The sequence below is a fragment of the Dryas octopetala genome, chromosome 6 (genome assembly GCF_963921425.1).
Source record: "Dryas octopetala chromosome 6, drDryOcto1.1, whole genome shotgun sequence".
NCBI classification, from domain to species: Eukaryota; Viridiplantae; Streptophyta; class Magnoliopsida; order Rosales; family Rosaceae; genus Dryas; species Dryas octopetala.
Window position 1 is genome coordinate 19,725,420 of NC_141371.1, and position 24,129 is coordinate 19,749,548.

Genomic DNA, 24,129 nt, shown 5'->3' on the forward strand with positions numbered 1-24,129 from the left:
TCGTATCCTGGCCACAATCTCGTACGGATGACCCTTCCGCACGAGCAGGCTCGTATCCTGGCCACAATCTCGTACGGATGACCCTTCCGCACGAGCAGGCTCATATCCTGGCCACAATCTCGTACGGATGACCCTTCCGCACGAGCAGGCTCGTATCCTGGCCACAATCTCGTACGGTTGACCCTTCCGCACGAGCAGGCTCGTATCCTGGCCACAATCTCATACGGAGGGGTCTCTCCGTACGAGCAGGCTCATATCCTAGCCACAATCTCATACGGAGGGGGTCTCTCCGTACGAGCAGGCTCGTATCCTAGCCACAATCTCATACGGAGGGGTCTCTCCGTACGAGCAGGCTCGTATCCTAGCCACAATCTCATACGGAGGGGTCTCTCCGTACGAGCAGGCTCGTATCCTAGCCACAATCTCATACGGAGGGGTCTCTCCGTACGAGCAGGCTCATCCAATCCGTACTCGCATTTCCAACTCATAATATTTTTCCCAAAATTTCTCTGAACTCTGCCGAATCCTTCCGAATTTGATCCCCGCTTATAAACCATCACTAGTCTGTCACTCGAAACATACTGACTTTTCCTCAATAATTAGTTTGACCATTTGTATCTAATAACTGCCTAATCATCAATCATTAACCTCGACTATAATTAATCATTCTCTAATTTGGTGACTCTCCTCTAAGCAACGCTATAATTCCCAATTAATTCCTTCGCCTCAAATCCTCGTCAATTCATTTTCCTAATTCAAATCCTACACCTAATCTTCTCTAACGTAAAACAGCAAATCTTTAAAACAGACAATGAAACCACGGTACTCAACAATATAAGCAGATAAGCTTCACTTAAAATTTAACTACGTAAAAGTCCGGGATACCCTTCACGGTGCCATTGCTCGGATACCAAATCCGGCAACATAACGGCATCGGAATGAGATTTCCCGAGCCCATGTACCTGTTAAGACCAGACAACCAATATTTAAATATTCAGGATTCACAACTTGACCATTCAATGACCGAAATGGACGGTAACCACCACGCACGGTGACTGCCCGGTCCTAAACCACGCAGAAATTTCACAGAACTCACCAAATAACCACAGAGGGTCTCTTAGAAATTCAATTTGGGCAAAATGAGAGAAATGATCGCTGACCCGCCGCCACAAGTGGCGGAAGCAAGGGTGGCAGCGGCGTCATATCCTATAAAAATGATTTTTCAACTAACAATCAACCAAATTTCAACATAGACACTTCAACTGGATGAAAAATAACTCAGGAATCATTTAAATAGGTTCAATTCAAGGTAAACCCGAAATGAGTACAAGCCTTAAAATTTCAAATCTCTGGATTCTCAAAATTGCCACGCAAGAACAAGGGAGAAAGAAAGCTCGTACCTAGAGGATCATTTCTCATAACTGGACCGACGGCCAATTATCGCCGGAAACGCCGGAATCGGCGGCGGAAGCCGCCGGCCTTGAGTGGTCGATTCGCCGTCGTGCGAACTCCGATGGACGATCGGAGGGTACCATCGTGATGGGTTCGACGAGAGGGAGCTTTCTGGGCCAGAGTTGGGTTGCGAAACCGCCGGAACCGTCGCGTCACCACCAGAGCTACAACCGGCCCTAACTGGGTTTCTGGTTTGGGGAATTCATGGGCTGAACCGATGCCAGGGGAAAGAAGAGGGAGGGACGGCGAGGAGATCTGGGCCGGTCCCGTCGTCAGCCACGGCCGGACGCGCCGCCACGCGCCGGTGACAGTGACGGCTGCACAGTTGCAGCGAGAGAGAGACGCGCGGGCCAGCGAGAGAGCACGGGGAGAGAGGAGAGAGATATAAAGGAGAGAGAGAGAAATTTCTAGAAATCTGAATTTTTTAAACCCCAAATTTGTCATTTTACGAAAATGCCCCACGCTTTAAATGCCCATAACTTTCAAACCGTAACTCCGATTGACGCGTGCCGCGTGTCTACGAGCTCGTGGGCTCGAGATCTATCAAACGGACCCAAGGTCAAAGACGAAAGTCTCTTAGTTTTAAAAGTCAACTTTGGGTCGGGTCGTTACACTATTAGGCAGTAGGCATGCAATTCCCCATTCCCCTTTACAAAATATGGGCATGGCAGCATTTAAATTAATTGATCTAAGTTCTATAATATCCACAAAATGACACATCCAGCCATCACCACATATACCTAAGCCTACACATAATTCAAGTTAACAAAGTCACCCCATTCTTCTCGAACATCATCAATTTGGTCTTTGGTGTAACTGCATCGCTTGATCTTCGATTTGCTCCACTGAAAACACAAAAGAAAATTGCATTAGCTCAATAGCAAGGTAGCTTAAAGCTTGCTCATACTAAAATAATGCTTGCAACTAGCTTGTGCAAATTCACATAACTAACACCGTGGGAAATAGATGCTAGACAACTTTTCAAAGGTTAAGAGAAATTAGACATGCAGTAGAATGGTTAAGTTTGATGTATTATTAGTGACAAACAAAAGAGAACTTAGTACAAGTTGAATGCTTACATAAGAAAGGAACAATATATAGCCTGTAGAAAACAGAATTTTGACAACCATGATAATGGCCAAGAGTGGTTTTGGTACTGACCAGTTTCTTAAGGCAGGTTCAGATGGAACCCTTCTTTACTGTAAGGAGAAACGAGAGATATATGGCAAACAGAAAGTATAGTGCTTAATCTTATAATTTGATTTTTTTAATTTTTTCCTTTTTACATGAATATAATTGATGAAGAAAATCCATTTGAGTAGGTTCCAACTGTATTCAATATAAGCAATGCAGTTAACCAAAATTTCAGAAACTTCAAGCAAGGATGTAAGCAAATATATACTGTACGTGAAGGTCATTTGGATTCGATTTTACCGTGCTCTCAAACTCAAGATTCGTATCGTCAATGATGTCCTTCATGTACCTCATAACGTAATAACCACATTCAACCCCTCCAGGTTGTTTAGGACACTGACCACAAGAAGAAAATAGTGGCATGCATATAGAGTTAGTGTGTATTCATACAGGTTTTAAATATGAATGGCAGAAATAGTAATTAGGAAAACATTAATGAATTATTTGGAATACATACTGAAAGATGCTTCCACTGTATTGTTTTGCGAGTTCGCCTACCCGTAACTACATTGAATTGTCTAATCGCACTGAATCAACAAAACAACACAATAAGTTACACCCCAACAAATTATCCCTAGTGCATAAACCAATAAATATATAAGGGAGCATCAACTCACGTGTTGACAATGTCCATCCATCCCTGGTCAAAGGTCGGTTTTGCAAGAGGGTCCATTATATAAACAATGTCTTTATTTTCAGTAATTATGGTCAACGTCCAATGCGACCTTTCAAAAAGGGTAGCACTATAATTAGCATGCATGAGTAAATGGCAGGCATAAAAAAGGTTCAAGAAAGTCAGTTAATCATCTAAACACCCTTACCCAGAATTGTAAGGCAACAAGAAAACACGATCGCTTTTTCCTTGCTGAAAACGAGCTGCCATGTAGGTTGATCGTTTCTTTGAGCTTGCTACTCCAACAGAAACACAGGCCGGATCCACCAAACCAACCATATCAATCATCTTGGACCTGACCAACTTATCATATAGGTGCCTAATAGTATTTAATTAAAAAACACATATCAGAGCAGATCAGTAGGACAAAACATGACTAGCTTTTCAATTAAACTTAACTACCTCAGATACACCACTATGCATGTCGCGGAGAGTTCCTGCATCTCCATGAGGGAAGTTATATCCTCTCTCAAGATAAATAGTTTTCGGACTTCTCCAAAGACTTCTTCCTCTATCTCAGACGTGATTGCTTTTCCACTCTCATACATTGCTTCCTGGGCATAACGATACAGTAGCTTGCAATTTGTTGGCACAAGCTTCTCAGCTGGTGCATCCTTCTTGAATAATTCTTTCACCATGCCAGGCACTTGTTTCTTCTGCATCTGCCATGGTTAAGCACAAAGACCCAAGGTTAAGTGAGTAATGAAAGAAAAATAAAGAGACATAAGTAATGAAAGTACGTACTATATTTACCTTATCATTGTATTCAATTACAAGGTCTTTAGGCCAAGCGACATGGCTGCCAACGACATCATCAACAGTTTTTAACTCCTCTTGGACTGGAATGGGAAGCAAAGCTTGTCCATCAATGGCAATGTCAATTGCAACCCGCAAGTTGGCGTCACCCAACAGAACCCCATGCACTTCCTTAGATGTAAGATCAATAATTGAACCGTATGCAACAATATTTCTAGTAGTTCCCAAAGCCAGTTTGCAAGAATTTTCCTAAGCAAACATAGTACATACCAATACATAAATAAAGTGCTATTCAAAATGCTAAAACAACACCATCTCAGACCAATACCTTTACTGTGCAGTCAGCGATGACGTCTTTGTGTACTGCCTCCTTCCTTTCTAGCTCAACCACCGCAGCCTTAGACTTTCCCTCATCCTGGCAACTTGCTTTATCGGAGACAATTAATCCCATGGCCTGGAAGTGTCTTAGGTGTAAGAACACCCTTCTCATTCTCCCGCGCCTCCAACTTTTCAATTCTCTCCAACAACAATTTACACATTTCACGCTCCTTTTCTAACATGGCCGCCAACTCATTTTTTGAGACTAGTTCCCTAGGTTTTCTGGGAATGTTGAAGTATGTGGTAGGGTTGACATTCCCCCTACTGCCCTTACCCTACCATGGGTGTCCAGAGTCTCCAAAGCCATAGTTAGAACGTCCACTGCACCCTCGACTTTCCATTCTCCTTGCTTCTTTTTCTCCAGCAATTCGTCCTGCCACATGTCCATGACAAATTACATTACACAAAAATGACCTCATCAATTATGAAATCCACTGCAATACAGGTCAGAATGCTTACAATGACATCAGCCACCGATTGTACTTCCTCAGTTAAGTTCCCATTAGAATCTTCACGTGCCTTCTTCCATAGAATGGAACGGTCAAGATCCTCCGCTGCCACATTTTGTTTCCTCTATCCATAGAACCAAATTTAACATTAAAAATGCAAGTGAAAAATGCTAGTTAAACTAGACATGCAGATATCCATTCACAAGCTTACCAAATCCTCCTCCAAGCCTATATATCCTTTTCGCGACAATCTATGGTGATACTTCCTCTTTGCAGTTCTCTTGCTTTGTGCCTCATGTAGTTCCTACAATTAAGTACAAGGAACAAAAATATAACACATATCATGAGGAAAATGGGTTCTTGAAATAACCAAAATTTAATACTTTGCAAATATCAAATGTAGCTGGAGCAACAGCTTTTGGCAGCAGCTGGCACAAATGAACAAGCTTTCCATAAATGAGTCTGATAGTCGGCGTGCAACAAATGCCTCCCAATGTCGTTTCTCAATGAAGTCCTCATATTGCTTGGGTGGGAGTTTCAAAGCCTCTGGATCGTCCTTGAATGGAAGCACGAATTTGTTTGTAAGATTAGTCTTGAATGTTCTCCACTTAATGCCAGCTGAAGACAGCACCATCTTCTGGCTTGTAGAGGGAAGATCAAAGGCAGCCTATATTTAGGCTTAATGAGGACAAACAATCATTAAAAATGCAGCAAATACCTCAGGATAAACATGCAGCAAATTAACAGTTACAATAGCTAAAATGAAGCTGAAATACCTCAACATCCTCCCAGATTTTTTTTTTTAAGTCCTTATCCACCTTCGGCCAGCTTTCTTCAATAATAGGGACTGTGGTCCTCGCCTTAACCCCTATGTATGAAGCTAAAGTCTGACGAGCTTCTCCTATCGGTACACCATGTGTATTATACTGCACTTGAACTTTTCGGCCTAAAGCTTTCTTCACAATTACATGGTGCATCTGTGTTATTCCCCGAGTGGAACTACTATCAGCAGTAGTAATCGTTGCTTGCTTCGAACTTGAGCTTGCTTTGGCATCCACATTCTCCTCATCTGTAGGTGGGACTTTGGTTGCCTTTGGTGTGGACACTGCACCTTTCTTTCCTTTTGGTGTTCCCCTGCCTTTTCTTTTTCCCTTCTTGCCTTTCGGTGTTGCCATTACTCGAAGATCAAAACTGTAGCAAAACTGTGTAATTAAAAACAAAAATTACAGTACATACATAAGTAAGTCATGGAAAACAGCCTAAATAAGTAAGCCTCTATAAGGGAAATTAACACAAGGTATACACATCTATAAGAAAGCATGGATATACACAAGGAAAACACAAGCCTCTCACCTCTATTAATTAATCAATACTAACACTTAGTAAACTTAGTAAATAATACAAGGAAAATAGCCTAAGTAAGTAAGCCATGAAATATTCAACTTGGTAAAATATACAAGGAAAACAGCCTAAAAAAAATACAAATCGTTCTTGAAATTAAAGAAATTAAAGTAGAAAGTATGCAAATTAAATTACAAATTAGCATCAAATTACATGACAAAAAAATGCATGGATTATGGTTTTTGTTTTCTTGAGTGATCAATCCATATGCCCTCGCAATTATCTCTCTTGTAAGTGTTATCACCATCACCAAGTATATCATCAAATTCCTCGACAGATGGTATTCCTTCAGTAAAGGATTGAGCGTGAACACCAATGTCCCCTAAGTCATCCTCTTGTGCACCATCTTGATAATCTCTAGTCGGGGCTGCAAGCACTACTGACCAGCCAGAGTCAAGTGGGTCCTCTACATAAAAGACTTGCTTCACTTGGGCAGCCAAAGCAAATACGTCTCTCTTGTGACCTATCCTATTCAAGTTTACCAAAAGGAACCCTAATTCATCTGTTTTTATTCCCTTGTTGTTCTCTACCCATTCACACTTAAATAAAGCCACCTGAAAACCGTTATAATCAAGCTCCCAAATCTCTTGGATAACCCCATAGAAAGCCATATCAGCGTAAACTGGATTTTTATCCTTCGCGCTCGCCACCTGCATTGTATTTGCCACCAAGCTCACCCCACTGTTTTGGACAGAACGTACCATGTCACGCGCCTTTGTGTGATAATGGCATCCCCCTATCTCATAACCCTCGTATTTAAGCACACTCATAGGTGGCCCTTGAGCTAGTCGCCTCAATGAGGGTGTTATGTCATTTGATCCACTGATTATCTCATCTGCCACCTATATTAATTATTACTGGTTAATTAACACTTTTAAAATATATTAATTATTACCAAACGTTTACAAAGGGTAAGTGCATTGAAAGGGTAATTAAAAGTATAATACCTTGTCACGTAACCAATAGATAAACGTGCGGTTATGCTCATCTAGCATCCACTTTTCACTCTTCTTTTTACTCTTATACAAGTCACTCAAGTAAGCCTTATGTAATCTGCAAATAGATTTCATAAAATTTAACCAATTGTAACTTACTATAAGTACTGTTAGTAACTTAGTTATTCTATAAGTGTTAGTGGTGGATAAAATGTAACTTACTCAGCATAAAGGTCGACCTCATTAGCATTCTCCAATACACAACGGTGTGCCTGCTCCTAGTCTTCACGGTGGACTGATTGTACCTTAGCACCTGAGATAGGTCTGCTAAAGGTTGGTTGACCCATTCGCGAAGGCGGGATTCCAACTGATTTTGCATCAGACAAATACTCGGAGCAAAACTCCACAGCTTCCTCACCTATATAACTCTCAGCGATGCTGCCCTCCGGACGGTTAAGGTTCCTTACAAAACCCTTTAGCACTTTCATGCCTCTTTCAAATGGATACATCCATCTATAATAGACCGGTCCACACAATCGAACCTCTCTAATAAGGTGCACGGTTAAGTGAATCATTATATCGAAGAATGAAGGTGGAAAGATCTTCTCCAACAAACACAATGTCGTTACAAGTTCTGATTGGATTTTATCCAACTTTGACACATCAATCACTTTATTACATAGGGCATTAAAGAAGAAACATAACCTAGTAATCGCGTATCTCACATGCTTGGGCAGCACCGAACGTATGGCTACTGGTAACAATTGTTGCATCAAGGCGTGGCAATCATGGGACTTAAGACCAAATAGTTTCAACTCTTGCATGGATACTAGATTTCTTATGTTCGAGCTGTAACCTTCTGGGACCTTTATACCCATCAAAGATCTGCACAATGCTTGTTTCTCACCCCTAGACAGTGTATATGGAGCAGCAGGTAGAAAGGTTCTTTTCGGCCCAACTTCGGGTGCCAAGTCAAGTCGTACCCCTATTTCCATAAGATCTAGACGGGCAGCAATCCCATCTTTTGTCTTCCCTGGAATGTTTAGTAAGGTTCCAATAACACTCTCGCACACGTTCTTTTCGATGTGCATAACATCTAGAGAATGCTGAATGTGAAGAGACTTCCAATATTCAAGGTCAAAGAATATGGACCTTTTCTTCCAACATGGAACATGAGTTTCACCACCTAGGTTGCTCTTTACATGTTACTTTCCGAAGATACAATTGATACCCGACACTTTAGCTAAGACCTCCTCTCCACTTAGAGGTTTAGGAGCAGAACCAAATTCCTGCTTGTTATTAAACGCTGTCATTTGTTTCCGATATGGATGGTGGCGTGGCAAGAACCTTCTGTGGCCTTGAAAACTGATTTTCCTACCATGTTTCAGCCTAACACTATCCGTGTTTTCACCGCAGATGGGACACGCTTTATACCCTTTAACGGTTCACCCCGACAAATTACCATAAGCGGGAAAGTCATTGGTTGTCCACAAGAGTACACCCTTCAAGGTAAATGTGTTTTTTCTAAACCCATCATACACCCCATCAATTCCATTCCATAATGCTTTTAGATCATCAATCAATGGTTGCAAATAGACATCTATGTCATTTCTTGGCTGCTTAGGACCGGAAATCAAAAGAGTTAACATCATAAACTTCCTCTTCATGCAAAGCCATGGAGGAAGGTTATACGTCACTAAGATGACGGGCCAGCAACTATATCAGCTACTTAAGGAACTGTGTGGGTTGATCCCATCTGCCGAAAGAGCCAACCTTAGATTTCTAGGCTCACTTCCAAAATCTTGCCACTTATGGTCAACCAACTTCCAAGCCGGAGAATCAGCTAGATGACGTAGCATGCCATCGTTGACTCTATGATCGGCATGCCAAGTAAGATCCTTTGATGTCTCACCACATTTAAACATTCGTTTAAACCTTGGAATAGGTGGAAAGTACCACAAGACTTTTGCCGGAACCCTTTCTTGCTCAACCCCTTGCTTGTTTAATTTCCACCTAGATAGGTCACACTTGGGGCACCTACTTTCATCTTCGTACTCATTTCTATACAAAATACAATCGTTTAGGCATGCATGAATCTTATCATACTCCATTCCTAAAGCAGACAATGTCTTCTTTGCCTCATACATAGACAAGGGTAGCACATGACCTTTTGGCAGCATATCACCAATAGCAACTAGTAGTTCAGAAAAGCTAATATCAGACCACCCATGTTTTGCCTTCAGATTGAATAGTCTAACCAATGCAGATAGCTTGTTGTACTTCACACAATTATCATATAAGGGTCTCAATCCTTCATCAACATAATGACTAAACTCGTATGGATTATCATTGAAATTATCAAAGGCACTCTCGCACATGTTTACTGTTTCGGACCCACAGACACTAGGTTCTCTTTCATTTTTTTTATCTCTACTTGTACAACCAGCAACTTCACCATGCCATATCCACTTCGCATACCTTGTGTCAAAACCATTAAAGTATAGATGCTCCCTAATCACTCTAACGGTATACCTTTTCAAGTTTACACATTTCAAGCAAGGACAATGGATGTACTTCAGATTGGTAGCATTCTGTACTCCAATTCTTAAAAAACTCTCAACTCCCTCCTCATACTCCACAGACCTTCTATCAGCATGCATCCATGTTTTATCCATACTCTTACACAAAATAACACCATTTCAATATAAACCCAAGTAAACATATACAAAAGGAAGCATATTAACTGATAATATATAACTAATATTAATGTCAATTTTAATTAGCAGAAACTCATCTAAAGAACACATATACCTTTATCTAGAACTCATCAAATATTCAATTATATTGACACCATATGACCTAGTTGAAGCCTGGCAATGTATTGGGTTTAAACCTATATATCTTTACCTAGAACTCTACCCTTAATTGAAAAAGCCACATAATATATTTGACCTCAAACCCAAAATCAAACAAATTAACCACATACCCAAATTCATAACACAGTCGACCCAAGTTCCATATTTCAGTTAAATACAAAGAATTCCAGCACCCAAATTCAAATAGACCCAAGCTCAAACAATCTACAATACACCCAAATACAAACAAATCCAAATTCTAAAAACACCCAAATAACAAAACACCCAAATAGCAATGCATACATGTTCAAACAACTTGCAGATATTAGAACCCTTAATCCAGAATCTAAACTTCAAATTAAAAAGAAAAAATAACAAAACAATCTCATCAAATACCTGAAATCGCAAAGGCTGGGTGGGGGTATCGGGAAGGGTTCTCTGGGTCGATCTCGATCTCGCGACGTTGTCCAGAATCTTCTCTCTCTCTCTCTCTCTCTCTCTCTTTCTCTCTCTCTCTCTCTCTTCGCGACTTCTCAGACTTCTCTCTGTCTCTTTGTCGCCTTCGCTCTCTGCAAGCCTTCGCGCGCGCTCAACCCATCGATCTCGATCTGCAAGTGTTAGCTCTCGACATCTTAAGGCTGGGTGGATTGGAAAACCAGCTAGCTAGCTTAAGCTTCGAGCTCAATCCATATATCTTCGTTAGAGATTGATGAAGAAGATGATGAGTTAGAGTGTGGGTTTGGGTCTGGTTCAGTTTGGATGTGAGTGACTGAGTGTGGGTGTGTGAGTCTAAGTGTATAAACGCGGGCTGCCAAATTTTTTTTAAGTCATGAACAGTACCCCGATTTTCCCATTCTAAAATTTAAGCATCATTTATTTGTATAGATATCACTTTTAAATCAAGGTTAATAAATTTGTCCAACATAATATATCACATTCAAAATCCTAATGATATATAAACTAGTTTAAATATCATTTTTTGAAAAAAAAACTTTTAAACGATATTAAAAACCATATTATATCGAATACCCTTAAAACTGATATTAATCTAGTGATATGTATGACCTTTTTTGTAGTAGTGCAAATATTATATTGTATTAAAAAAATCAATACAGTCACAACTTAACTGTGACTATCTTGGTAAATTGAAAGAGACAACTCACACCACTATACTATATATTATTTTGAGTAAAAGTATTGTTTTGACCTCTATTTATACAATATTTTAGTATAATTTCTCTTAAAAAAATTTAATTAAGTCACAACTTAACTGTGACTGTCTCACAACTTAGATGTGACTGTCGTTCAGTCACAACTAAATTTGAAGTTTTGAGTGTCGTACAGTCACAACTAAATGTAAAGTTGAGACTACATTAGCAAATTTTCAAGATAATATAAAAGCCTCAAGGGTAATTTTGTTAAAAACCTTATAAATTTTAATTAACACTCATCATATGTGGACTAAAGGATAAAAATGTCAAATGAAAAAGGCTCAAATCAAATGAGCCAACATATTTGTGACCTAATCTAAAAAACTACATTTAAATTTGGTAGTTCAATTGAAATATTATATGGTCTTCATGCTATACCAAAAAATTATTGAGATTTGGTATTTAATCCTAATTTTCTACTAAAAATAAGGGTGTAATTAATTTGTATTTATTTTTATTTGTTAATTCTAATTTTTCTATTTTACCTTTTTGTCCTTAATTAATTAATAAATGATGTTGTCAGTACCAGCTATTTTTTTAAGTGGGAGTATTTGAAAATTATGTTAACTATTTAAAACCCCCAAGTTTGAACTTGGTTATTTATAAACCTCCACCCTTAATAAAACTATTTCCCGACCCCCTATTGGACATTTAATCTCTCCCAAAACCCCCTAGTCAACTAATAGTTTGTGTAACGACCCGACCCAAAGTTGACTTTTAAAAATAATGGACTTTCATCTTTGACTTTGGGCACGTTGGAAAGGCCTCGAGTCCACGAGTTCGTAGACACGCGGCACGCGTCAATCGGAGCTACGGTTTGAAAGATACGAGCATTTGAAGCGAGTGGCAAATTTGTAATTTTGTAGGAGTGGGTTTTAAATACCCAAAATCCAGAAATTTCTAGACACTCTCTCTCCTCTCTCCCCGCTGGTTTTCTCTCTCTCTCTCGGCTGACTCTCTCTCTCTCTTCCCCGTGATCTCTCTCTTCGACCCTCGGTTGTCCGGCGCCGGATTTCAGTGATCCAACCGGCGTTGGATTCGCCTCCACGTCGCCGACCTCCCAGTGGGGTCCGATCAGCCAACCAAGCCGCAACGGCGGCGCAGCGACGCCGTTTCTGAACGAAGCTCTCGACGGCGAATCGATTTTTCCGGCGAGTTCGAGGCCGACGACCACTTGGGTTCTCTTCCCCAGGCTCCGGCGAGTTCAGTGGCGTCACCCCCTTGCTCCGGTGATCGCTCACGGCGGCGAATCGACGATACAAAGCCGGCGGCTACCGCAGACGATTCCGGCGTTTCCGGCACCTTTTGGCCGTCGGTTCAGTTGACAAAATCGATCCTCTAGGTACGGGTAATCTTTCCCCTAAGGTGTTGATGTTCAATTTTGAGATTTTAGAAATTCAATTTTAGGGTTTGGGTCTATTTTGAATATCTTGAAATCGGACTCAAATTTGTGATGTTTATGTGCAATTGAAGGTTCTATTATATAATTAGGATTGTTTGGAGTTGAATTTGGATATTTCTGAGTTTGTGCTGCCGCTGCCACCGACGGCTCCGCCACTTGTGGCGGCGGGTCAGCGGCCGTTTGTCTCTTTTTGCCCACCTTGAACTTCTAGGAGATCCTTGGAGGTGGTTTGGTGAGTTCTGTGAAATTTTCTGTGTTGTATAAGCCGGGCAGCCACCGTGTGCGGTGGCGGCCGCCCGTTTTGGATGATTAAATGACCAATTGTGAATTATGTATATATTTAAGTTGGTTGTCTGGTCTTAACAGGTACATGGGCTCGGGAAATCTCATTCCCGATGCCGTTATGCTGCCGGATTTGGTATCCGAGCAATGACACCGTGAAGGGTATTTCGGTCTTTTACGTAGTTAAATTATGAGTGATACTTATCGGACTTTAATGTAGAGTACTGTTAATGAATTGTCTGTTTTTGTGTGTTTGCTGACTTATGTTAGAGAATGCTAGGTGTAGGATTTGAATCATGGAAATGAATAGATGAAGATTTGAGGCTAGGAAATTAATTAGGAATTATAAAGTTAGCTCGAGAATAATTTGTTGGATTAGAGAAGAAATGCTTATTGTCGAGGATTTATGAACGAGGACTAAGCAACTATTATACAGTAGATTGTGAGTATGAGTGGCAAACAAATGAGAAGTCGTGAGTAGGAATCAATTACGGAAGGGATTCGGTGTAGCTCGGGATAGATTGTGAATGGATCTTAGGTTTTCGAAATGCTTTGCACATTTTATAATTCAACTCTTTTCTTAATTTATTTGAGTATGGACAGTTTTTGGAAATGATTTTTGGTATTATTTTGGGGAAGTTTTATTAATGAATTTCTGTCATTTAGAAAATGATTTTGATCGAGCAGCTTTCACAATTTGAGAATGATTTTATTTAAGCGAATTTATGAAAAGCATTAAATTTCAGTTTTTATCTGGAGGATAGTTTGAGATGTGGTTGATTGAGATATACAGAAGCGGTTTCAAACCACCATACTAGTACCCCTTTCAGCAGGTATATATTGCTCTGCACTCGCCTAGAGATGACTCGGCGGTGTACGACCAGCACTCGCTCTGCACTTGCCTAGTTGGCGGTGTATGACCAGCATGACATTTGCTCTGCACTTGCCTAGTTGGCAATGTACGACCAGCATTCGCTCTGCACTTGCCTAGTCGGCGGTGTATGACCAGCATCACAGCAGGTATAATTTGCTCTGCACTTTCCTAGAGATGACTCGGCAGTGTATGACCAGCAGTTCCCCGGGTACTAGTGTGGCGTGAGATTTCAGTTTGTGAAGCATTTTGCGAAATGAAATTACATCAGTAAATGTTTTAAATGACAGTTTCAGAAAGGCATTGCGTACTGTTTAAGATATTTTAATAGTTTTACAGCTTCAGAGTATTATTTGCTTTTCAGAGTTTGATTTACAGTTTTGAGATGATTTAAAAATGGATTTGTGAAAAGGTATTAAAGCTGGGGGATTTCAAAGAGCGACGTGAGTGAAATTAGATAGTCTGTTTTGTTGCTGTGTGCTTGCGTGCTTTTGTTTGCTAGGACTTGATTGACTAGGACTAGGTAAGTCTAGGCTTGAATCTTGAGGATGGAATTGATGATGGATTATGCATTGAGATTATGAGTTAGGATGTGAATGATTCGAGATTGAGGTTAATAGTTGACGTTTAGGCAATTGATTTGCCAGAATGAGGATTATTATTTATTGATGGGATTTAAGATGTGAATTTGAGGAATTATGTTTATTTTGATGCTTGGATGATTTGTGATGAAATTGTGATGTGAATCAGTAATTATGGGTGTTATTATGGATTAACTTTTGAGGTTTATTGTTTATGTCATTTCACTCATACGAGCTCTAGTGGGCTTATCGGGTTTGTTGTATAACCCGGTACACCATGGATGTGGTGTAGGATTTGTGTTTTGCTAGTTAAGCAAACTGAGGAAGCAGTGGGGGGGAGACGAGGCAGTGGGACCCAGAAAGATTTATTTAATTGTTTTTACTCAGTGGTTTGTTTAAAATGTTTTTGACAGAATTATATTTACTTAGGTTGTTGTGCATGGCTCAAAAGTAAGAGAAAACAGATTGAACAGCTTGATGTTTAGTATTTTCATGGGCCCGAGGTTCGGGGTGTTATAGTTTGGCCCATATTTTTTTAATATTCCAGGTTTACCCCTGTTTTGTTTTCCTACATCAACAGGTTTAATTACCATACCATTTTTTTAGTTAGCCCTGTTCTTGCGCTTGCGATGTTCATCATGAGCTTGAATCTTCATCATCGTGAGTTTGAATCTTCATCGTGAGTTCTTCATCTTCATATGCGATTCTCTTCGTGAGGAATTGAATATTCGTGAGCTTGGGATCAGATTCTTCGGGGTGTTTTATGTTCTCGGGGGAGGTCTTCATCGGATTTTGGAGTAATTGAATCTGCGCGAGCTTTTTATCGGATTGTTCGGATTGTGATCGGGAGGTTTTCATCGGAGCTTAGTAGACTAAATTTGATTACTGTGAGTTCTTGAAAATTGAGTTTCAATTCACTAAGTGATTTTAAATTTGTTTGTTGTTTATGTTGAAGTTAGGATAAATTTGTGTGTTGATTATGTTGAATTTAAGATAAATTTCAATTTAATTACAATTTCTGTGTGTGATTTAGTTACAATTTGTTTGAGTGATTTAGTAACAATTTCTGGGAGTACCAATTCTGTTTCAAAACCTTAAAGAGAATAATTCAGTTTCAGTGTACCAATTCTGTTGAAATTCAGTTTCACTGTAGGAATTATGTTGAAATTCAGTTTCAGTGTACCAATTCTGTTGCAATTCAGTTTCACTGTAGGAATTATATTGAAATTCAGTTTCAGTGTACCAATTCTGTTGCAATTTAGTTTCACTGTAGGAATTTTGTTGAAATTCAGTTTCAGTGTACCAATTTTGTTGAAATTCAGTTTCAGTGTAGCAATTCTGTGGAAATTCAGTTTCAGTGTAGCAATTATATCGAAATTCAGTTTCAGTGTAGCAATTCTGTGGAAATTCAGTTTCAGTTACACTTGTGTTTTTTCTTTGTTTGTTTTATTTTAAGTCACAAATTGAAACTGATATTGCTAAACTTATTAAGAAATTGAATTACAATACTGATTATGTTGTTTTGTTTTAACAGTTTCAATTGATTTTATTTTGTTAGTCAGTGTTTACTTACTTTTTTGTTTTATGTTTTCTTATCATGTAGCTTAATGGATGTTGGTGTGATTTCAAGAGTTACTTGTGACAGTAAGTCAGTTCTTTTGTCATTGTTTTCCTGTGTTACCTATGAATGGATTTGTAGTGAAGCAACAAAGAGTTTCAATCATTTGAAGGCAGGGCAATTTAGGTTATCTTACTCTTTACCGGATCTTGATATGGATGTTCACTTGATGTTAGCTTCTTTGCCGTTGTTTAAACTTTCATATGTTGATATACTTGTGAATCACGATGGTGTTCTTGTTGAGTATGTTGCTTGTAGTGCTCCTAGTACATCATCTAAAGATACAAGTGCTAGTGAAGTCTCTTATACAAGAAAGAAAGGTGCAAGTTGTTCATCTTCTGAAGACTTTGAGAGTTTGATTGATCCAAATCAGTATTTAGGTGATTTTGGAACTGCTGAAACTAAAAGTTATCTATCGAAAGAGTGGGAAGGTTATATTGATCATGTTGGACAAAAATTTTAGGGCGGTGTAGCTAAATTTCGTTTCAAATTGGTGAAATATGCTGTTCAGATGGGATTCAAATTTGTATATGCGAAGAATGACAAAGATCGGATTATAGCTGAATGTTTTGAGAAGAATTCACATGGTTGTAAATGGCGTGTGTATGCAGTGTTATGTAGAGCAAATGGATTTTGCTATATTCGTACTATGAATAATCAGCATACATGCCGTGGAGTTGTTCGTGAGACTAAAGGTAAGATGATGAGTTCACAAATTGTATCATCAATTGTGAAAGATGAGCTTCGTTTGAAGCCATCTTTGAGACCTATTGACATTGTGCAGGAACTGAAACTGAACTATGGTTTGGATATCAGTTATCAAAATGCATGAAAAGGTAAAGAGATGGCAAAGCTTCTTGTTCATGGTGATGAGGAGGCCTCTTTTCAAAAGTTAGCTTGGTACGTTGAAGCTGTGAAGATTTCAAATCCAGGCACACATTGTGTTTTACAGTTGGATGAGTCAAGTGGTCGGTTTTTGAGATTTTTCATTTCATATTCTGCATGTATTCAAGGATATAGATGGTGTCTTCCCATGGTTCATGTTGATGGAACTTTTTTGAAAGAGAAGTATTGGGTCATTTGCTTGCTGCAAATGGAAAGGATGGTGATAAAGGTACGTCTTCTTTTTTTAGTTGCAGTTATTTATTGATTTTGTTCATTTACCTTTCAACTCTTTTTTTTTTGCCGTTGCTTCCTTCCTCAATTTTCAAGGGTAAATCCCTATTTTTGATCAAATCTCCTCCTAGGGTATAGAATAGGCTTGGTGGAGGCATTATGTTACGCCCAAAATCCCGTAGCTAAACCCTAACATAAATGCCGACAAACGAGGTATTTGTAATATTGAAACTTTTAATTGACTTAATTATATATGGCTCTAAAGAGATTAATTCAGTTCAGTGTAGGAATTTTTTGGTAATTCAGTTTTAGTGTACCAATTATGTGGAAATTCAGTTTCAGTGTACCAATTTTGTGGAAATTCAGTTTCAGTCTAATATGGCAGTGAAAGTTAAAAAATAGAAAGATTGAGTTTATTTGACTTAGTCAAATTTATCGTCTGTCCAGTAATTTATCTTAGTCAAATTCAGTTACAGTTCGTAAATTATCATATTTTATTCTTTTGCTTTATTAGTTACACTTCGACTTTTTCTTTGTTTGTTTTATTTATTTTTCTGTAGGTATATTTCCTCTTGCTTATGCTATTGTGGATTCCGAGTCTGAAGACAATTGGACTTGGTTTTTTGAAAATTTGTATCAAGTTTTGGCACCCCAAGGTCGTACAGTTACATTCATTTCAGATCGTAATCCTGGCTTGTTAGAAGGTGTTAACCGTATTTTTCCTTCCTCACCTCATGCATATTGTTATTTTCATTTGGTAGGAAATTTGAAAAATAAGTTTCCTGTGAAAGTAGTTGGTAAATATTTGAGAGAACGTGTTCTGAATTTATTCATGAAATGTGCATATGCGCCAACGGTTGAGATTTTTTACAAACATTTGGCTGATTTGGAAAAAGAAGGGCATGACAATGCTAAGAAATTCTTAGAGAGCCTTCCATTTGAACATTGGGCGTGTGCTTTTGTTAAAGGTAATCGGTATGGGGTTATGGCAAATGGCTTATCTGAGTCTTTTAATTTTTGGATCCTCAAGTTTCGTTCATTGCCCATATTTGAAATGGTTGATGGTATTAGAGTTCAAATAATGGAAACTATGGACAAAAGAAGGACTGAGGCTAGTAGTTGGCATAATGTTCTTTGTCCTAAAATGGATGAGATGTTGAGGAAGTATATGGAAGTGGGTAGGCATTGGAAGATTGCCTGATCATATGATTCTGTTTATGAGGTGTTCGGTCCACATTCTGTTTTAGTTGATTTGAACTCCAACTTTTGTACTTATCGTAGATGGAAAATTGAAGGGTTCCCTTGTGCTCATGCTCTTGTAGCAATTCAAAGAGAGGGTAAAACTGTCTATGATTACATTGAAGACGAATTTAAATCTGGTTACTATAGGAATTCCTATGCAGTTGCAATTCTTCCCATTCCTGATATTGAGATATCTGCTTATGATGCTTCTGATTTTGTTATTCCTCCTTTTACAAAGAGGCCTCCTGGAAGACAAAGATCAACGAGGTATAAGTCTATTGGAGCCAGTTCAAGATCTATTAAATGTGGTAGATGTGGTAAAGTTGATGGCCACAATAAGAAAACATGTACTGCTCCTTTGAGGAATTGATTTCTTTGTTTTTGTAGTTTAGTTTGAGTTTATGAAATAGAATTTAAGGATTTCTTGGAATTATTACATTGAATTAGATTGATGATTCTCGAAATTTTTATTATGTAGTCCTGTATTCTTGGATTTTGAAATTTTCAAATGGAATCTGTTTGGTTTTCATGTTTTTAGTATTATTTTCGAAGGTGAAACTGTTTTGTTATAGTTTCAGTTGAATATTTTGTATTAGGCTTATTCACACCATTGCCCCCTGTGAGATACACGTTTTTTCATTTTGCCCCTTGAAACTTAAATTCTCTCAGTTTGCCACCTGAACTTCACACAGTTGTTGCAAAAGACCCTATGCCGTCAACTCTGTCAATTTTTCCGTTAAAATAGCTGACGTGGCACCTATATGGCATGAGTGAGACCCTTTTTTAGTTATGTAAGATCCATGTGAACAAAAAAAAATAAAAAAAATTTTAAACTAAAAAATATTAAGATCCATGTCAATTTTTTATAATTTTTTTTGTCCACATGGATCTTACATAACTAGAAAAGGGTCTCACCTATGCCATATAGGTGCCACGTCAGCTATTTTAACGGAAAAATTGACAGAGTTGACAGCATAGGGTCTTTTGCAACAACTGTGTGAAGTTCAGGTGGCAAATTGAGAGGATTTAAGTTTCAGGGGACAAAGTGAAAAAAAGTGTATCTCACAGGAGGCAATGGTGTGAATAAGCCTTTGTATTATTAGGGATTTTGGTTTATGATTGCAGTTGAATGTTATTATCTGACTTATGATACAATTATTATATTCCAGTTGATAGCTTATTAACAATACAACTGTTCATTCTCTTGAAACTGAAAAGAAGTACGCCTCTTTCTTTGAACATGGCAACTGAAACTGTTTTATAAGTGAAACTGTTTTGCAAGTGATATTGTTTTTCAAGAGAAACTATTTTGTAAAAATTGACAAGTGCGTTGGTGTTATTGCGAATTTTTTTGGTCCTACATGCAAAGTTGACAACATTTAAATACAGTTTCAGTTACTTTTAGTGTCCAATTTTAGTTATTGTTTAACAGTTACACTTGAACTTAATGACCAAGAAGTTTTTTTTTTTTAAGTGAAATTGTTTAGACATTACAAAAATTACAGAAATAAAAGAACTACTTATATACAAGTTATAAATTAAAGAAATTAGATCAATGTTTGAATTTCGCCAAAATTTACAGAAATAAATCAACTACTTATATACAAGTTATAAATATAAAAGTCTCGACATTTTATCAATGTTTGAATTTCGCCATGATATGATCAAACTTGTTGTTGGCTTCTGGTCTCTTAACTTTTTTGCCCAATATGTTCAACCAGCTAAGTGGATGATCCATAATCAGGACTTGTATTTCGAATTTCTGCACATCTGTCTTTGTGAAAGGGTTCTTAAATGGAACTCCCCTTTGAATTCTCTCTGTGTAGTACATGACTAGGAATCCACAATCATTTCTGCAATAGACAAGTTACAGTTACAGTCAAACTTACAGTTACAGTCATTCCTTTATTCTGAAATATATATTTGCACTTTTTAAAATATGTAATAATACTTACGTTCCCGATTTTTGCTGGGGACAGTTGTTGTCATCTTCAATTGGCATTTCAATGTTGTGTTCCAACAGCCAAGTCAATGTTACTTTCTCATCCTCATTCAGTTGCACTTGATATAAGTCATCTAATTTCTGTTGATTTGCCTGGTTTAGGGAAATTGGACCTATTTGTTTCACTAGATTCTGCCTCCTTGTCCCTTTAGCTAAATCTTGTGTAGCATTCTTTTTGGATTCTGTGAGGAATTGATCCACGTAATCTTTCTGCATGTTTAAAACAACATATGTTAGTGTAACTAAATGAATCATATGTTAGTGTAATTTAATGTTAATATACATTTTGTTTGTTTCTTACCAAATACTTTGCATTTTCAAAGCATACATTACTTCCGTTCACATTACTTGATTTGAGGGAATTGAAATGTGTCCACTTTCTATTCTTCAAGTCAAGCATAAGTAGTGTAAAGTGGCTCTTTTTTGTAGATAGCATAGGAAATAGGAATTTGTCATATTTTGGCAAGCGTTGCAACAATTCTTTCAAAAGGAATCCAACGATGCCATTGTCGTTTTTCTCTTCCAAAAATCTCTGATGTTCTCAAGAAAAATAGATTTGAATTTGATAAAACATACATATACACATTTAGAATTAATAGTAGAAATAAATAATACAGTTTCAGTTCTTACCCAGGCATAAGTACTGAAAATGAATGTACCGCTTTCTTGTAGCTCTTCTTGCAATATGTGATTATATGAGTCGACAACCTATGTTTTGTGATGAATTTCAATGTTAGAAATTAGTATTTTAAGGTATAAGAAGTATATAAGAATGAAATTGAGCATGTGTTACTTTCATGCTTTTATCTTACAGTATTTGCCACATCATGCTCTTTGATCAACTGATCCACATCCTCGCGTGATACTGTCCATCCAGGTTTACCACACCAAAAGAATTCACTGTTTGATAAAGAAAACAATTTCAGTTACAGTATAAATTCAATTGCAATGTGAAGATTCACAGTGTAAAATTCACTATTCATATTCAGTTTCAGTGTTGAAATTCAGTTTCAGTCTAGTATTGCAGTGAAACTTCATATGTAAAAAGATGGAGTTTATTTGACTTACTCAAATTCAGCTTCTTTCCAGTAATATATGATTTGTGCTTTCGATTCAGGTTCCATCATCTTGTACACTGCACATCTGCTCCATGGGATTTTTCTCCTCTTTTGATCTACTACTGCTGAATCAACAGTTGCAGTGGTTTCAACAGTTTCAGTGGTTTGAGTGTTGTCGAGTTCCTCAACATCATCTGTTTTCACTTCATCAGGACCCACTTGTGAAATTGGCATTGCAAATTCGGCAGTTTTGATGGTGGTCCTTTTCTTTTTCTTTCCACAATCATAATCGAATTCAAGGTACTCCAACTTCTTCTTCTTTCTTTGTTTCATCTGTAATATTGCTGACAGGTTTTGGATGAAATGCTTATTTGATATCTTTAATGCCTGGCAGGGAGTTTCAGGAGTATTCTTTTCCTTCAAGAACTCTACCTCTTTGATGAGTTCGTTCTTGATATGGATTATTTCACTTTGGATGTCTTCTAGGTTCTTGATCTGAAGCTCTAGGCTGCAGTTCTCAGTCGCTATTGCCAAAAGGTCATTACTCATTCCCTTCACTTGTTCATTCAATCCATTTACATGTTCATTTAGAGATGCATTTGTAGCATGCAACATGTGCATCTGAAATTCAACTTTAGAATTTTGTTGTTTTTCAATTTGCAACATGTGCTCCAGTTCTTCATTTTCTCTCTTTTGTTCCTGTAACTGTTCACGAAGTTTGTCAGCTTCCTCTTTCAGCATGTTGAATTGATGTTTTAGATCATTCCTTTCTCGTGTAAGCTCCTCATTCTCAGTCATTTCTTCTGCCAACATTTCTTGAGTCGATATTCTTTGATATTCGACTCCATGTGGAACTTTAATTTGCCTATAATTTTCTTCCCTTTCTCTCAGATAATGATCTTCCAATGAGCCAACAATGTCTTGAAAAACATCATTGCCGCTTGTCTGGTCTCCACCGTCCACATCTTCATTTTCAGTTGCAGCATCAGATTCAGTTTCAGTTGCACTGCGGTCAGACTCACTGCTGTCAGACTCATTCCCTTCTTCTTCATTTTCATCTTCTTCTTCTACAGGTTCATCCTCATCTTTCTTTTCCTCTTGTTTTTTGTTGTCATTTTTCCCCTTTGCAGTGTCATCCACTTGTTCTTCCTCATCAGATTCAGTTTCAATGTTTCCACCTTGCTCTTCTTCCTCATCCTCACTTCCTTCCTCACCATCGCTTATTCCCTCAACCTCCTCATCAGATTCAGTTTTTGTGTTTCCACCTTGCTCATCTTCCCCATCCTCACTTCCTTCCTCATCATTGCTTTTTCCCTCATCCTCCTCGTCAGATTCAGTTTCAGTGTGTCCACCCTTCTGTTCTTCCTCATCGTCACTTTCTTTCTCACCATCGCTTTTTCCCTCATCTTTCTCTGCAGCCTCATCCAGTACTTTGTGTTTCTTTTTTGGACCCTCTTGGTTTGTATGTCTTCGCCTGATCCTTACGTTCTTTCTTGCCATCTGCACAGTTGCAATATAAGGTATTGCAATAATAGTTACAATACAATAATTTCACATTTTGCAGATAATGTTTTTTTCACTTACCATTTGTACTAATGACATGTCTTCTTCAAAATCATCATCATCATCATCCTCATTACCACTTTCATCATCCTCATTACTACTGTCAACATCTTGTTCTGCAAACTGCACATTTACATTAGTGTTAGTATCATTGAGAAAACAGTTTCAGTATATTAATAATACAATTACAGCTTAATTAGAATAGAAATTTTTACCTTTATATCTGCAAGTTTTGTCTTTCTCAAAGCTGCAATCAATTTCAACAAGTCCCACTTTACAATTGTTGGACTCATGTTTTCTCTTCCTTCTATTGGTTTTATAACTCTAGTTTTCTCACAAAACCAATACTGTGAAGATACAATAAATAAAGATATAGTTACAATCATATCAACATATTGTAAAATAATGTTAATAAAAAACTGAAAAATGTAATTACGTACCAAAATCATTATAACACATCCACTGACAGAACTGCCCTGTGGACTATTCCTCAAATTATTTCTCAAGAAATCTCTTATGGCTCTTTCCCATGCAAACGATTTCATTTTCTTGATGTTTTCTATTGGGGAGATTAAATTTCATGCAAGTGTGTACCTCGAATTTGCAAAGAAGATGATAGTTAACATCAAGATAACAATCAACCTCACCACATCACTACTACAATTATATAAATAGACAACAGTCAATAGACAACAGTCAATAGACAACGGTTAGTATTTTATCCGTTATCTTAATTTAATACACAACGGGTATTAAGAAACCGTTATATAATGGTATCATATCCAATGCTATTTGGTTGGATAGATTTTTCTAAATTATTAAAAACAACAGTTTTAGGAAAATCCGTTGTGTAGGGCAAGTTACACAAAAATTAAAAATTTGCGGGTCTTTGTATTGTCAAAGCGCACGCCCGCTTTAATGAAACCCTTTTGGCGCCTTAAGTCTTTTTGGGTCAAACACTCTTGACTTCACCCACCCATCAGACAGAACACTTAGCCCCCATTCGAGAAGCATGCACTGGGACTGAAGAAGCACTCAGCGCCATTGAACACTTCATCTGCATCCTCAATCTTCACTGCAGCCCAATTCG

General features: G+C 38.0%; 1 long non-coding RNA gene and 3 pseudogenes across 1 annotated transcript in view; 1 reads left to right on the top strand and 3 right to left on the bottom strand.

The window, feature by feature from the left end:
- The window catches only part of LOC147283091 (uncharacterized), a 90,807-nt gene that overhangs the window by 41,482 nt on the left and 25,196 nt on the right, over positions 1-24,129 (bottom strand). The gene's annotated exons all lie outside the window — the stretch shown is intronic.
- Positions 1-24,129, bottom strand: part of LOC147283095 (rust resistance kinase Lr10-like) — a 48,641-nt pseudogene that overhangs the window by 10,845 nt on the left and 13,667 nt on the right.
- On the bottom strand, positions 6,477-9,913 carry LOC147283096 (uncharacterized; annotated as a pseudogene).
- Positions 16,048-18,786, top strand: LOC147283097 (uncharacterized; annotated as a pseudogene).